We start from the raw sequence: 18,071 nt of genomic DNA on the forward strand, positions 1-18,071 counted from the left end.
GGTTTGGAGCAGATTATTGGCATCTTCTTTTGTGTGATCTTTTGCTGTTCCAACTCTTTGTTACTGGAGACATTAACATTCCCCTTCTTGAGCATGGCTCTAATTGATTTCTTCTTTCTTGTAATATGTCTTATTGCAATATTATTTTCTCTCCTGCAAAGCCAATAAACAATGTGGCTCACTAGACCATATTGTTGCTAATCATTGCATTATTAATTTGGATACTCATATCTAATTTCAGTGTGCCACCATCTGAAAATGTTTTCTTTTTTCACATTTTTCTTTTTCTGAAAATGTATATTTGGAATCTAAGTCCACTTTTGGTGTAATTTCATTCAACTATCTAGCACTTTGCTTGCTGAATAAGTTTCTATTACTCCTTCTTTTAATATTCCACACTTCTTGATGTGGCTCCATCAGCAAGGTTTGTCAAATGTCATAGCATAGACTTAGTCATACTACTTTTTTTACACCTAACAAAAGTCTGCTTTGCCCTTGGCTGTGTAACTCTTTAAAAATTCTTCCATCAGAGCTTAGGCAGGCTCCACAGCTTTTGCATACAAACACGTTTATGATGAATTACTCTCTTTTGTCTACATTAACAATGCTATATTCATTAACAATTTCATTAAAGAGACTGAGGCACAATATTATCATGCACTTGTTTCCTCTCACGCTTCTTCCTCAAGCTATCTTGTTTTTACTCTTAATGATCTATTGTGTCTCCTTTGTCTGGCCCATCTCTTTCATCTTCACTTTGCTTAGAAGACTGTGCCTCGTCTTCCAAATCAGAAAATGAAATATTCAAACCTATCTGCTCACACTGCTCATCTTGTGCATATGACTACCGATTTACCAAAATATACTTCTAGTAGATACAATTTCTCCTCTTTTTCAGATGTGTCAGAACAGACCTTGCCTTAATTAATTGCTTGCAAAAATCCTATTTCTGCTCCCCTTGATCCTCTGCCTGCTCGTTTGATTAGATTTGCATGTCCTTTGCATTTATCAGAGTATAACCCTTGGAATGCTCATTAGGCATTTTCATTGGGCAATCTGCCAATCAGACAATAAACATCATCTTTGTATCATTGCAAGGCACCAGTGAGTTGTGGCTTTCCCTAGACTATTGCCGATTGGAGAAAGTAACTGTTAAAGATGCATACTCATTACACTTGATGGTGGATACCCTAGGGCAGTAGGATTTGCAGAGATATTCACCAAGCTTGATCTCTGTGGGGCATATCATCTAATCTGAATGTGACCCGAGGATGAGTGAAAGAGTGACGTTCAAACCCACTTCAGACATTTTGAGTACAGGATGATGACTTTCATACTCATTAATGCCCCTGTGGTATTTGAAAATTCATGGATCACATATTCTCAAATGTGTTACTGTACTCACTCATCATTTAACTTGATGATATCCCTCTTCCACAGAGGAGCATGCACAACATGTATGGGAGGTTTTAACGTCATTTAAGGTTTCACAATTTTCTAGCTAAACTAGAGAAATTAGGCTTTGATCAAACATATGTAGCCTACTTGGGATTTATATTATGAAAGGACATAATTCCCACAGTTCCCAGAAAGGTTTCTATCCTAGAATGGCCAGGATCTATTCCATTAAAAGACATCCAAGGATATGTGGGACTAGTAAACTTTTATCAGAAATGTATTCCACGCTACGTATTAGAACACCTATGCATGTGCAAAAGAAAGCCATCCAATTTAACTGGTCATCAAAAGCAGCATTCTGTACCTTGAAAGAAGCCTTTACCACTTTACTAAGATCCATATCCTCTTATAGCCTGTTATGACCAGACCATTCAGCATGTAATTACATGCTTATCCCTTTGCTCAATACAATTTCTTTGTAACCTGTATGTGTGGGAATGTAGGCTCTGCATGTCATCATTCACATTTTAGCAAAGGTTTGAAGATTAACTAGGGCCATGGGTGTTTGGCTCATATATGTGATTCAAGGGTATGAGACTCAGGCTGAATCTAAATAGACGCCAATGCACAGAACCCACACTCGAGAATATTCACTTTGCTCATGCATGCTTTGAGTTGCACTAAAAAAATAAAACTAATATGAAACTAGCACACTAATTTACCGAAACCCATTTAACATGTACCAGACTCCCATGATAAAACCAGTTCATGAACTAAATTGGAGGCAGGTTGATGGAAATGCATGGTGGTCTGGAAAAGGAAAATAAACTATCAAGGGCCTTGCCATCTAGTTATAAATCACAATAAATGGGTAAACCGAAAAACGAAATCAGACTGGAACAATATATTTTATGTGTTTGCACTGCCTCGACTGGAAAATTGGCTTGATTTACTATGTCCGAACTCTCATACAATAATACCACACACCGCTGTAAAGGTGTTAGCCCCATTTGTTGTTCATATGAATTTAATCCAAAGATGTTTCCAACAACAGAATTTTAACCATACTGGAATCTCATCCGTCAATACTTTACTCACAGGAATAGAAAGGAGCCATACACTAGCTGGAGATTACCTGGTTGCCAAGTCAGCAAAACGTATGCTGATAATGAGAATGAAGCCAGCCCTGCTCCTCAGGTAGGTGACATGGTATGGCTGTTCTCTATTAATGTGTCTAACCACCGAACTCCTACAAAATTGCCACCAACGTTTTTGGGCCATTACAAGTCACTTAGAAGATCATGCCAATGGCATTAAAATTACTACTGCCTCCGTATAGTGCCCATATTCATGCTTCCATCGATGATTTTCATTTTAAAAGTGTAATTTATGATATGATTGGACATGGGAATTGGTTTCTCTCATTTTCACCCCCTTTACTGATGCAGCATTATTATTATCTCCTTCCTGCAAAACCCAGAGGGACCCGTTTTAGGAGGTGACTTACTGTCAAGAGTCTCAGGGGTTACCACCCTGCTTCCCGTTATCACAGTGGGGATATCTATTGGGAATCCCACTACAAAATGGCCTCCCTTCTAGGACATCATCAATGTGGCACTGCAACAAAGATGGGTGTCTTCCTGTTCCAGCAATGCACGATGCGTGTAAATGGATATTAATTATTAAGGATATAGACCAAGCAAGGTGATGTGTTGCAACTCTCCAGATATGCTTGGGGCTGATACCATGACGTTTCCAAGTACATTCCGTTTGTTGATCTCTTGCTAATTCTCCTCTGTTGCCAGCTTCCCCTTTCAAATAACTTTCTAGCTGTTCTGTCTCTTGTTCCTTTCTTTTCAATCCATACCCGCTCCAAGAAATCTTATTTGTGCTAGATTTCTCCTACATACATCTTGGGCCAAAGTCTACAACTGCTACGTCTACCGATGAAGCAACAAGAATTTTGGTCCCGAGCTGTTTTGTTATTTGGTGGCACATTTGAGTTATGGAGCAAATTACCTTATCTACAAAATTCCTCAGGATAGACAAACCGCTGACAGGATCAAATGTGGCTAGTCACTCAAAACTGCTGCTTTCATTTAGACACTATCGTAAAAAGAGTATCATCTACTTTTTTACTAAATTGCTATTGCAAACTATCCGATTCAGTTGTGCTCTTTTTGTGGATGTATCGAATGTGCTTTATTTCTGCTTCAGTCAGTTTTGCATGCTCGTATTCTTTTTATTTTAGGGTTCTCATGGCAGTCCCCCTTTTTATACATCAATGTGTTGTACACAATGCATAATTCAATATTGCTTTGAGCAAAAACATGAAGACACATAGACTGGTAAGTCTACAATACAATTCAATTGTGTAGATCTGCGCTCAGAAGCTGACATCCATGCTAAACTGCAAATTATAGTATTTGTTTGGTAGATTGCAACATTAGGGACTATGGTCGTTATTCAAGAGGTTGTTTATCCCAATAAAAGATGCTGTTGATTAGCTGAAGTCGGGATTGTTGGGAAAACATGAATCCATCTTAACTTTTTCTGTTTCCTCCTACATTTGTCATTGCTCTAACTAGTGTATCTTGGGCATAATGCAATGCAAGTATATCTGTCTCCTCTTCAGAATGTTGATTTGCCTATTTATCAATTTAAATATGTTTTGGCATTGTTAATTTTTATTCATCACAAACATTCACAAAAGTCTATACGATGTGTGCTAGGCATTGACTCAGTGAGATATGTGTTGACGGGTAGCTCCATATCTCTATTCACTGTTAGTCGTTTGTGGCATCTTTGTGGGGCATACTCGTGCGTTGTAGCTCTTTAACAGTTGGCAAACAGATTGAGGAGCAGAGTAAACAGATGTAATATTTCATAAGGAGGATAAATAACTACTTTATGGCAGAAGGACCCGATCACACACTTACCAAGAAGAGATGTTGATGTAAGGATCATAGCATGAAAGCAATGGCCACTGAATAACAGCTACTTTAATTCACACGTGCCTATACAAAGATCATCACAAAAAATACAGGGTTTCATCGTGTTTGTCTGAAAGAAGAGTGTTGTTCATCTAAGATACACGAGTTGTTTTGAAACTGATTATTCCTCCCCAAAAGTACTTATTTGCTGCTGTTCAGAGTGAATTGATTATGCATGGAATAGGAATGGGTTATGCATTAAATTCTAAGAGGATTAGATATTTATCTGAGGGAAAAATATCTGCCACTGGCAATACTTTCAATTCTGCAAAATAATTGCAATTAGTTCGGATGGTAATCCGAGAACATCTGGCGCACAGGATGCCAGTCTGTTCTTACAACTCTATCCAAGTGATAGCACACTCATGTTTTCTCTAAAATACACAGGAGATTCATGTGCATTCAGTGGTGTTCGGGATTTAGCAGCTCCTCAAACAATGCACAATGCAGGGTCTGAAAAATCAAGGCCCTACAACACCTATGAGAACAACTGGAAACACCTCCTCAAACTAGCACCATTTGACACCTGATACAAATCAAACCAGGGGTAACATGCATGATCGTACTAAAACCAGTATGACACTGACTGAAAATATGCGCTGAAATTGGAAGCCGATCACAAATCAGAATTGGAATCACTATAAAATCCACAATCACTGCAACACAGCACTAGAGAGGGAGCAAAAGCCTATGGGCCCGATTGATGGAAATTTCTCAGCTGAAATGGGTACTTTGTGTGCCAAACTGCATGCGAAAACCCTGTTTGTCAATTCATGGAATTGACTGCGTGGTACTTTTTTGTACTTTGCGAGAGGCCGAGTGCCTTGTGGGAGACACCACGCTGAGCATGGGCATTGCCTTCTACAGATGGCAGGGTAGGGGGCGGAACTCGGTAAATGAGGAATAACAAAGGAAAGTGTGTGAGTTACCAGGGACAGCCTACAGGCAGTCCATCGCATGCCCACTATTGCTTGAAACGATACGTATTCATGGATCGGAGCATGCAATTTCTCAGCGGCAAAATGGCCATGCAAAGCCCTCATACAATCCGCCCGCCACCTGAAAGCAGGCATACAGACAATAGGATTCACCACACAGAGGTAAGATTGGGTGTCAGATTTAGGGGTGCGTGTACACAGCTGGATTTCTGATCTGAATTTGGGGTGCGCGCATGCAGTGTAGTGGGTTGCAGGAGTGGTTCACGGGAGTTCACGTGCAGATTTCCTGAGTTTTACCCGAGTTACGCTAAATTGTATGCGTGTGGAGGGGTGTCAGTAACAGTAACGAGGAACCCACGCAGGGTCCCGAGAAGCAGGCCTGCTTGCGGGGGACGCACACACTTTTTGAAGGGTGCATATATTCACACCAGGGGGAGCTTGCAAAGGTAGCTTTTCTGGTTGTTTTTGATTTGTGTGGTGGCGTACCGGGGGCGTTCCAGCCATGACATGCATATACGTTTTTTTGTACAATCAATTCCATGAATGCACGGAGCACGTAGAATATCTTCTGTGTGCAGGCTCACACAGAGTCATTCTCGGTGCGTGGGCTTTGCGGGATCTCTGCGCACTTTTCCATCAATCAGGCCCTATGTCTTTGCACAAAGGCAGATCTCACTGGAGGCTGCAGTTGGGGAGTATCAGGTTGCCCAGCAAGCGGCCCAACAGCCGCCTCCCCCATGAGCCTCCTGAACAGCCACCTCATCGGCCACCCTAACAGCAGGGCAGTAGCATCGCCAGAGTAAGAGAGTGAACATTATTCACTGGCCTCAACTGTCTCCCTAACATATCAAAGATGATCTATAACCCCACTAATAGAATGGACCAGTAACTCTTTCTATAATAGATCTGATCACAATATCACCTTTTCTTGTAAGTGGCTTATCCCTGGGCACCACAACACTTTCACAAGATTTTACCCAGCCCTGCTTCTACCAAATTTGAATATAGTTGCTGGCTTACATGACACAATGTATATAGCATTAGATATTTGTCCTAAAGGAACGTGCAGCCATATATGCAATGAAATTTGCATTCCATGCAATTGCTGACTTATGCAGCGTGATTGGGATCCTGTATGAACTTTGTACCAACCAACCAAGGCCAGATAGCAGTTCTTCTGGAACAGACTAGTACTTTCCATTATCAATGTGCAACTGGGATTTGATGCAGATCTGCACTTCGCCTACATATGCGCATTCTTAAACATGTCAACATTCAACCTGATGATCCTGAGAAACGTCTGCCTGCTATGTATCAAGAATAAACTGCTGTATTGTCAGAGTGGGCTGATAGGTTTGTCTGCATTACAACACTTCTAATATGAAAGCCTCTCGAGTGATTCCTCACCACAGAACGCTCAATGTGTCCTGTGTCATCAATCAAAACACAGAAATGACATAAGACCTGGATGAAAAAAGAAAAGAAAAACACTCAAGGCAAGCAGAAAGAGGAAAACAAGATCAATATGCAAAGTACTAATAATCATTACAAATATGCATTTGGCTAGACCGTTGATCACAATGTTGTTATGTATATGGTATACATTTTATACAAAACCAAAGTAGTTCATGCCCTGCCTCCCCTTCCTCTTGCAGGTGACTTAAAATACCCCCAACCTACCTGGCGTATGACACTGAGACACCATCTGTGACACAACGTGACTACTAAATAATCTAAATAAAATACTTAGCTTTATATGTTTCTTTCCCATCCATAATGTTAAAACAGAGCTTTAAATGGAGTACGAAATTGAAGAAGGGAATATGGTGGATGATGAGTGACAAATTGCTTTTGGGGGGTGGACCCTTAGAAGCGTTAGGCTCCCATAAGAATTGTAAGTAGTTAAGGAACAATTCAATTGCATGTGGCAAATGTAACTATTGGAATGAAGTGACAGATGTGACTGAGTTTTGGTACCTGGCATACAATAGCAAAATCTCAAATGCAGTGCTAAATATAATATAATCAATCGGCAGTCCAATATATCCGTTGAAATAAAATTATTCAGATACAAATATGAAACAATTAATATTTGGTAAATGCAGGCTCTGATCCCCCAATTCTTTTAAAGGAGATATTTCATACTTATTAAATACATTTTTTGAATAGCAAATCTTCCATTTAATCATATGTTAATAAAGCAGGCAATGTATTATTGATGTTATATTTTACTTCAGGGTATTTCTTAAAAATAAATTCTACCGCCAAATGTATGAAACTTATTATTTGATTGTAAGCATGGAATGATGTGACATCAGCTGGACAAGAGCAGTATTCTCTCTAATTTTCATGTCTTCATCACTGATTGGGTGGAGCTTAAAAAATGCAGCAGTAATGCTATTACTGCCGTATTACCACTCCGCCTAACTATGAATTGGGCGGAAAGTCGCCCAGCTTTAACTCCACCTTTAAGTTGGACGTAAATCTGGCAAGTTTCCACCCATTTGCGTTGCAATGTTATCGCCCAATATGTCCCACTGTCTCCAATCAACCCTACGGGAATGGGAACTTCCTGCCCGTTGAAACTCGGGATCCAGTGCTAATTGCTCCGGACGGATTTACAGTAACGCTATTAGCATTGGGTGGTATCCCGACGCATTTACCGCTGGGATACCACCCAACTTATAATGAGGCACTTTTTCTCGTAGCAATCAGGTCAGATCACCCCAGCGAACAACTGACCTCTAGAGTCAATTTGTGAGGCTGTGAAGCCTTTTGGTAAAATACTTTTTGACTTATTAGAAAAATAAATCACTTACCTCTGAAAGTGATATACAGGATTACCTTTCTGTAAAACAGTCCTTTTTGCATTGTGGTTTATCACATTTGTGGCTTTCAAGATCAATATATTGTTAAGTAGTATGTTTGCAGAAAACTTCATAGACATGACAGGTTAACACTGATTAAAGGCATGTTCAGCCTCAATTAAATCAAACATTAAGAAGTATAACAGAATAAGAAGTGATAGTTTCTTCTGTAAAATATTTTAGACCATGGTGTTAAGAGTTGGCATGTTTATTTATTTATTTATGTATTTATTTAATGCTTCCACAGACAGCAATGTAAAGGCCTACGGTTTTCTTAACGTAGTTCATGCCCATCATTAATTTAAAAAGCCACTAGTCAGAGATGTTAACATCCTGTGCTTCATCATCTGAGGTGGCACATGATTGGGCAATGATTTACCAGGGTTAGATAGTCTAAGAGTTGCCCTTTGGCAAAAACATGGAGAAAATAAAAGTAGCACCAATGTTGCAACTTCTGTAATATGGAATGGAGCAAAAAGTATTTTCGCCATGCCGCATTTGGTTAAAAGAAATCAGTGGGGAAACATTAAGCAGACTTTTCTTTGTGATATCTTTACCTTGTAAAAAATAGATTAAAATGTAGTAACTACATGTATTGTTGTTATTTAAGCAAGCATTGTCAAATGGAAAGTGTCTTAACTTGTCTGTTCAATTCCGTTTTATATAAGCATTACCTCAGTGTGTACCATTGGTGCACATGTTAGATAATCTTGCCCCAGATATACGATCTGTCAAGCTAAAACTCTTTCGTCAGGATTCATGGTTCAACGTTTTGGGGACATATAACATTGGCCACATAGGTATAGACTATTTTAGCTAAGCAATATGAACTTGTCATTGGGCTTGTTGATAATTTGCTGCAATTATTTTGTGTCTCTCTGTTGACCAACACAATCAAAAAACCTTACCAAGTGCACACATGTTTTACTTGTGATACTACCTTGGGTGTACAACATTAGATCCATATTTATCTCAATAGTGCTGCCCAATTTGTAGGCAAACCAAGCATCCTTGCTCACTTCATACAAGTATACTGAAGAAAAACCTCTTAGATTATTTTGAAGATGTTGATCTCTCTAGTGCCGTCCATAGTACTTTGTTGTTGGCACATTTTAAAATAAAACACATACATACATTCAATCTTAGCAAAAATTAAGTGTTAATTGAAGATTACACTGCCTGGTTTAAGTATCTGACAAAAATCCACTGAGACATGCACATTTTATTATTATTTTATTTATTATTATTTTATGTTTTGCATTTCATCAATAGGAGGCTGTGGATTATGCCATTATCCAGAGGCTATGCAAACTGTTGGCTGCCTTTCCCCCGTATATTTAGGAATATTTAATTCATGTAATATCCTGCAGACAAATATGTTCATTTCATTTGGCAAAAATGTAAGTGTGTAATAATTAAGCAATATGCCCTGAGCGGTGGGGGCAATACTGAGTCTGGTACTGCCCCAGGGCCCATAGTTATATACTTAACGAAGGCCCCGGGGCATGGTAATGCCGCTGTTGCTCGGGGCATATTGCTATTAGCACCCGGGCCGTGGACCGGGGTACTAAATGCTTTTTTTCCTGTCCTGAAACGCTGTGGCGTTTTGGGACAGAAAAAATAAAATAAAAATTGACAGAAAATGGCCTAAGGGAAAGGAAAATAGAGTCCGTTTTCCCTTTGCATGGCGGCCATCAGGAGCGGACGTGCTGGGAACAGAAGTGTCCCCACCATGTTTGCTCCCGAAAGACGACAGAAAAGAATGCAATTGGGGTTGGGGGGAGTTGGAGGAAGGAAGGAAGGGAGGGAAAATAATTTTTTTTTAAAAAAACGTACCTAAATCCCCAGCAGGGGACGATGGCAGCCTCCAGCCGTGTGGAGGCTCGCAGCTGGGATGGCCCCTCTTTGAACCTCCTCATTGGCTGAAGGGTTGCCATGCCACCGGCCTCGACAAAGTAGCTAGAATCCCGGCCGAGAATCGAGGGATTCTTGCCTGGTAATGACCCAGCAAGAGCCAATCAGAATGTGTGTTACATTCTGCTTAACTCTCGCTGGGTATTAATGCTACTACTACTACAACTACTGCTGCTTCTACTACTCCTACTACTAATAATAATAAAATGTGTTCGTATATAGCGCTTCATGGCACATAACACCAGCTTCTAAAAGCTGTAAAAACAGGAAACAACTATACATAATTCACTGTTTTTTACTTTATCACACTGAGATAAAAAAACAAAACTGCTGATTCACCCATGCAGCATGATTCAAGCTTTGAAAGTACAGACAGGCATCATTGAGTGAAGGAAGCACTTAACTTCTGAGTTTCCCAACCAAGTTAAACGATGAAAGGGTACAGTGTGTGAAATCTCTTTGCTCTGTTATCCTTCCATAGCCACTGATAATATTGTTATTGTTATTGTTAAAAGCCAGGGGGAAAAAAATCAACTAAAGTCTTGCTAACTATTTAACTTGATGTAGCTCCACTTTAGCCCAGGCATAAAATAAGGAAATTGGAACTCAATTTGGACATGTACCTGAGTGTATCCTTCTTTTTTTGTAAAAATTGTTATACAATTAAACCAAAAAATTAAAAAAAATTAAAAAAAATAATATTGTTATTTGCACACATTCACTTTCCGAAACAATTCACTTCAGAGAGTCGTACCAAGGCTAGGCTTGTCGGTCTTTACCACTCAAGCGCGCCTTTGAACGTGAGACTCTATGCTACTTTACCTTTAATTGAATATTTATATAAGGAGAAGACGTGCCAATTCTATGAGATGCTCCTTTTTGGTTTAAGTGCCACCTACAAGTAAAAAGTATTGCACTGGAATACAGATAGGAGGGACATGACATGTGAGAAGGAACATAGAGCCTGTGGGTGTTATTTGCTAATCCCTTTGGTCATTGCCACACACAACTGTCCCAACCCGCGAAAACAAATCCTTGTGGGATCTCATTCAGCTTGCACTATCAACCAGTGACATCAACATTTGGACTGTCAGCATAGAACGGACTCCTGCAGGGTTTCGAATGCTGAATGATGAATCCCTGCTCAGACAGGAGCCTTAGTTGGCGGGCCTTTGTGGCAGGGCTGCCTTCAGCCTGCCGGCGATTCTGGATTGGCTGATGAGGATGTAAGCACCCAATTGGATCCCAGCAGCTAGAGCTTGTGGGTTGCTTGTTCGTTGAGATCAGGAGGTGGCCATTTTTGAATGTGCTAATTCAGGAAGTTGTTTGCAGGACCTTGCTGTTTCCCAGGTGAAGCACAACAGCAGGCAGCTTCGTTTGCAGAAAAAGTTCTATCCAGGAGTTGAGGTGAGGCTTCAAGGTGGATAAATATAAAGGAGTGTTTTTGGCACTCCGCAAATGTTAAGGGATGTATGCAATGAATTATGCTGATGGTGTTATGAAGCCAACAGGGCCTATCTCTCAGTTAGTATGCAGGCACAGTGCTCCAGCAGCGAGCTGCTGCGTACAAAGGACTCCTGCAGGGTTTTAAATGCTAAATAATAATGCTGAATAATAACATTTAGTGCAAATTAGCTCATGAAATAAGCTGATTGCAGACTGATGAAAATGCATAATGCTCTGAAAATGGGAAGGAAAATGGACTTTAAATGTGCATGATGGATGTGTGCAGTGTGAGAAGCTGAAAACATGGCTTTGTTTTGGAGTAGGAAGTGTAAGAGAAAAATGAAACATTTTTCTCTTCAGCAATTCAGTTAGCACAATGATAAACATTGCATGTTGTGCTTATGTCTGGACAGGGGGAGCTGTTGGTGATTGACAGGTGGTGTCATAAAAAAGGGTTTTGAGGCAGAGTTGGAGGGCAATCCTCTTCAGGCACTGACTGTTGAAGGAGCAGAAGTGCTGGTTGCTGAGTAGACTGAGTCCGGTACTTGCAAGCTGACTGTCTGCTGGGCTTAGGAGCCATCCTTCCTGGGTTGACGATCCTTAGAAAGCCAGCAGTCTCGAGAGTCCTTTTCTGGGTTGTCCCATGCCGAGGCAGGCAGAAAAGCTGAACAAGATTTCACTGCCAAGCTGAGTCAGGAATATTGCCAATATATTTGGGTAAATATGAGATTAATTGAGGTTCTGGTGATGTGAATGATACTATGTAGCACAGGTTAAATAGCACAGTTCATTTTAGGAGCTGCATTAGAGATTAGAATTTAAATGTACATGTAATTCTGTTTTCATATTTCTCACAGTCTTGCTGTTTTACGAGGCCAGGTTCAATTGCAGAGATTTGCACAGATAGAGTGCTGAAAGCCATTGCGAGAAAAAAAGAAAAAGGTACTTGCACTGTGAAGTACAATGTGGGCATAAGTGTCACTCTCAAAAAAGTAATATTGTCTCATTATATTTATTCAGCACTCAGTACCGTTGATTTGACATTCATGGAGAGATGCAGGCATGCAGTAAGAAATATCTCAAAGCAAAGTAGACACAGTGAACTCTTTTAATTAGAGAGGCTTAATAAATGTGCTGTATTTTAATTGCATGCTTCACATTTGTTGAAACTCAGCCAAAAGTGTATATTGTGGTATTTTACATAAAATAAGGCAGGATGACATGAGCCATCTATTCAGAGTGTATTAAGTCCAGTATTTGTTTGTTGTTAGTGACCCTGGTAAAAAATTATTATTAGGCAGTATTCTGAAATTAGTCGTGCCACTATAAAATATACGCCAACAAGTTTACAATATTTTGCCAAGGACTATAAAAATATCAACAAATACCACCATAAAAAACACCACAAAGTAATAGATAAAACCCCAAAATATATCTAATACTCCTTTCTTCCTTGCCTCTCCTGCAAAAAAGAAAAACTAAAATTATCAAAAAACACCCAAAAAGGTTTAAATCAATCTTATAGATTATAACTACTTTAGATTTTTGAATAAAGTAGTTATAGTCAATAGGATCCTTCAACATTTCCATTCACATTTTGCACTATTCAAATGAAATAATGGACGATTGTATAGTAGAGAAAAAGGAAAAAGGGCATTAACAATTTTCTGTCACAAATTATTTTCTTTAGCAAACAATAACAACAATAATCCAAGGACCTTCTTACTATCCCGGGTCACTGCAGTCCCCTTGTCAGACCAGGCATCATTAGAACAACCAGATAGCACGTGCACACCATTGCACAAGACAGCCCTTCTATCCTTTTCATGTTTATGTTTGCAACAATCCCTCATTGCCTGCTTTCAAACAGTCACACATCCATCCAGCAATCACCTTCATTAACTCTATAAGTAACACCTTCAACATATTAAACTTCCACACACAAACTGCCACTTAACAATGTTCTACACATATTTTCCACCTGCATTTCCTTTACTTATATAAACAAATTCTACACAGTTGAACCCGGGGACAGGGTCCTTTAAGATAAGGTAACAGTATCTGAGATGGATGGTGATGCAGATCTTACTCATTCATCAATAATCAGACCGACTCAGGAACTTGGCAAAAGTCAATGCTGTTTTAATAACAAGTCTTTAAAACAGGAAGTACAACGGACATCAACGTATGCCGCACAGCTCGCTCAACGAGTTCTCGAAAAATTATCATAAAAAACATTCTTTTGTACTAAAAATTCATCATAAGTGACGTCATACTACATGGAAAATAAGAAAACATACTAGAGGTTGTGGTTGGTCAACAGGGAACATTTACATATATGTTCTATGGGATACAGGGACATGATTGGGTCTCTAAGATCAGGTGGACAGTTAAGCCCACCACAAGTGCAAGTCATCTTCCGTGTCAGACTAATACACAACATACTATTGGCTTCTCAAACTACAGGGCTCCTTAATATGTGGCCCTCTATAATTGGTGGGCACGCTTGTACCCTTCTGTTATATTCCACTTGCTAGCAGCATGCAAGTTGGTATCCCACGTGCTGGGGGTTTGGCCTGGTAATGCCTCCCCACCCAATTAGCCAAACATACATCATCACTCCTGTGGTCAGCCATTCAATTAGTTCCTTGGAACACAGCCTTGCAGAGCCTCGCTGTGCCTGAGAATAAAAGGGAGTGTGGCATGGCCTTATCTTCTGGTCTCGGTGTAGCTTGCCCAAAGTCTACTTTCATCTGACCATGTCACTATTAAATGAATACATCTTGGCACCCTCAGTGACTTTCATTCCACCTCAAACAGGAGCTCAGCTTGCTTTCACGTTATGTTATCTTCTCAAGAACATGGAAAGACTCTTAGTGGCCCCACTCTTGACACTGGGCCAGGCAAGCATTTCTTGAATCTTCCTTCGCAGTCTGCCATTCTTGTTCTGCTGCACCAAACTTCCAGCCCTTTCATTCATGGGGTCTAGGTTTGCTAAAAATGCTTTGTGGAAATCCAGATTCTATACATTCCTATATATATATATATATATATATATATACATTGGCGTATCACCTGCAAGCTATTCACTACATATCCAGCCTTATGATTACTTCCTCAATTTGCATTACTGCGTCTGTACAATTGTAAAATGGTTTTGCATTTTCTTCAGTGCTTCTCTGCACATGCAATCTTCATTTCGCTCCCAAAATGTTGCTCACTTCACTACTTCGTCCTCAGATTGTATAAGGTCTATCTTCCTTCTTGATTCGCATCTCTTCTGGGTGCATCACATTTGCTTCATGTGATGTCACCAATTCTCTCTTTCATTCATTTTCACACTTCTTCCGGAATTTCCTTTAGGAGGCTGTCATTTCTTTGCAGATACATGTGTTTGTGGGGTTTTCTCGATGGATACCTTGTTTCAAGGTATTTTCGTGATATAGGCACCATCATTTGCCTTGCGCATGTTGCAATTTCCGGTTGCCAACATATAGTCAGAATAGAGGCGGAACTTCTGGTAGAGGTACTGGGCTCCTCCTCTACACTCCCACTTCTGGGTGTTTAATCGACCACTCTCTCACCAGTTTCTGCATCCAGACATCCTCTTCTGAAGAAGAGGTTCTTTGGAGTCCATATCTTCATTACTCCCTTCAGGCATTCTGCTGATTTCACATGTTCATATACACTCCAGGTCATTAGTCTGCATTGTCCTTTCTGACTGCAGTAAATCCACCTTCCCACATAATTTGTGTGGTTCTTTGGATCCAGGAATTTTGTTCCCTGAGGTGCATGAATACTGGCATTAACATAGTCTCTGATTCCTTCATCTGTCAGCTTTTGGGTTCAAACTCAGCTACAACAACAAGAATGATCTTCATTCCATTTGCTTTCTTTGCAGTCTTTTTGCACTGCACAATTATTATTCTGACCACACAGAATCCGAACATGATCATCACTAACAGGGCTCCAAGGAATTTATAGATATTCTCCATCCAATGTGGAACCCATTAGAAGATTGATGCAAACCAGCTATCATCAGCAATGTCTTCTACTTCATCTTCCATCTTGATGTTCAAGTTTGTCAACATTGTTATGGCCTCTGTCAAGGTGCCATTCTCATCATCATTAGAAGGTATGAATGTGCAACATGATTCTCCGATGTTGGCACAAACACCACCATCCATAGCTGTAATCATGTTCAGAACATATCTATTCTGAAGAGTCATCAGTCGTATGGCTCTCAGTTCATGTAATTCTCTCAGTTCTTCCTTGATAGCATTGAATCTCTTTATGGTAGTGTTGATCATCTGCAGGAGCTCCCATATGCTTATCTGTAACCATTTGGCATTTGCTATCATCTGGATCCCTGGCATAAATATTGTGGCAAGCACTGCTGGAGTCTGACTGAACAACCTGTGTTCATACGGAATAGAATTGAAGGCTTCTATCAATCTGGCTGAGAAATAGTTCTCCCTCTTTGTCCAATTGAGGGGACCAATAGAACTCTTGTTTCTCAGGTTCAAATCACTCTTTGGAATCACTTATGCTGAAACATGAACAATCCTCCCCAATCTCTGGTCAGCTTCATGTGTGCCCTAGATCAGCAGGCTCAGTAGTGGTCCATTATCAATACTTTATAATTCTTCATACTTGGTACATCGAAGATTCACCCACACTGCTGATTTTCTCTGACTTTTTGTGTGCCATTGTTTCTGAAGCACAGTTCTGCACTATCCAGAGGCACTATCTACAACAGGCCACTTTTATCTTCGACCCATGTCAGCAGCTTTGCAAGCCTCGGCCATAGAGGTTTGCATCTCTTTTCCTCACAATCTATAACATTTTTATGATGTCCAGTTACTGCCACAGCTCTTCATACGACTATATCCTCTTCCCAGCCATATGGGGAAAGTACTGTTCCCCAGATCTGCATCTTCCTATTTCTTCATCAGTCTTCCTTGGCAATTGAGCTTTCTATTTATTTCCCATCGGATTCCTGCTCTCTTCATGCCAGGCTCTTCGTATCTTGTCACATGATCTCAGGTGTGTGGTCTCTCTCTCTTGTCTTTAAATTGTGCACGTAATCATCTTCTTTTGGAGCTGTCCATTCTGTCACCCATACCAAAGATGCTGTTCTACCCTGGAATTGACCTCTTGTATGACAGAGTGCAAAGTGAGTCAGGCAATGAGCCATTTGGACATCTATTTCTATAGCTATGAATATCTTAGATTTCCCCATAGCATAAGGTAGGAGAGCAAAAACATAGCAATCTTCCTCAGAGGTTCTCTGTCCTACCTCCTTGATGTGTTGATACCACATGTTGTCCCAAATATGCTGTACTGTCTTGATAATCATTTAACTCATAATAATTTTCCCTTGCGAGTGCAAGAGAGGAGTGCAAGTCTCATCTTGGGTCTCTTCCTTTCCAAAAGTCTATGTGCAAAATGCTCATGAAGTACATCAGACATCATCCTTCCTACAGTGGGACTCATAGGAACATATTTCAGAGAAATGGGTGACTTCACATGTGCCTTTGGTGTAGAAACAATCACATATGGCCTCAGCCTCCTGACAACATTTAACTCTGCATAGGTCACTGAAGTGGGTAGGATCAAAGGGATTTCTGCGTTTCTGGAACCAACAAAGTAAGCAGCATGAATTAGCAAAAACAGAAAAACAATGAAAGATGTTGAGCACACATAAATTATGCACCAATACATAAAACCCCAACATTGGTATTTTTCCACACGTCGTTGAGTTGGCTCACTTTCTGGAACTGCATTCTTCTCAATAGTGTCTGGGTACAATTTTAGGGAAGAAAAAAACTATTTAATCAGGCAGCCTTGTTAAGTGCTCAGGTATGAATATCAACATCATATTTTACCATTATGGTATCCAAAGAGAAATTCAGTGTAAATTAATCTGGGAACTGCTTCTTTTTCCTGTCGTGGAAAGTAAAATCAAGATCAGGCATTTTTCATCACATCAGCACTTTCTAAAGTCTGTTTTTCAAAAGATTTCAGTGACTTAAGAAGAGTTACTTCTTTGCACTCCTGCTAAAATATCTTTAAAGAGAGTCCGGGAAAAGCCATAGTCCAAATGAAAACTTGCATCTATTTAATCAGCAATCTTAGTGTCCTTCTTCCTTGTCATTGATCGAGTCTGCACGTGCTGAAATGCTTCTTCTTGACTTGCTTCCAAATTGGTTGGGGGTGGTCCGGTCCCACCATCATCCAGTTTGACATCACCAAGGTGAATCCATGTGCATCGTTCTTGGACTTTTACTGCAGATGAAGTAATATTCTCCACAATAAACAGACCACTAAATCAGGGCTCATGCCACTTCCTAGTGAAGTTGTGGATTAATGGGGACTCGCCAGTAAATAATTTAGGTAGTTCTTTTTATCCAGTTGCTGAATGGTCTTTATCTGTGTCCTGAGACGGACACCGCTTACGCTTGAGTTGATCTGAAATGACAGAGATACTAGCAGTCATACATGTTAAATACACA

Source organism: Ambystoma mexicanum, chromosome 11, assembly GCF_040938575.1.
Source record: "Ambystoma mexicanum isolate Mex_15411 chromosome 11, UKY_AmexF1_1, whole genome shotgun sequence".
Taxonomy (NCBI): Eukaryota; Metazoa; Chordata; class Amphibia; order Caudata; family Ambystomatidae; genus Ambystoma; species Ambystoma mexicanum.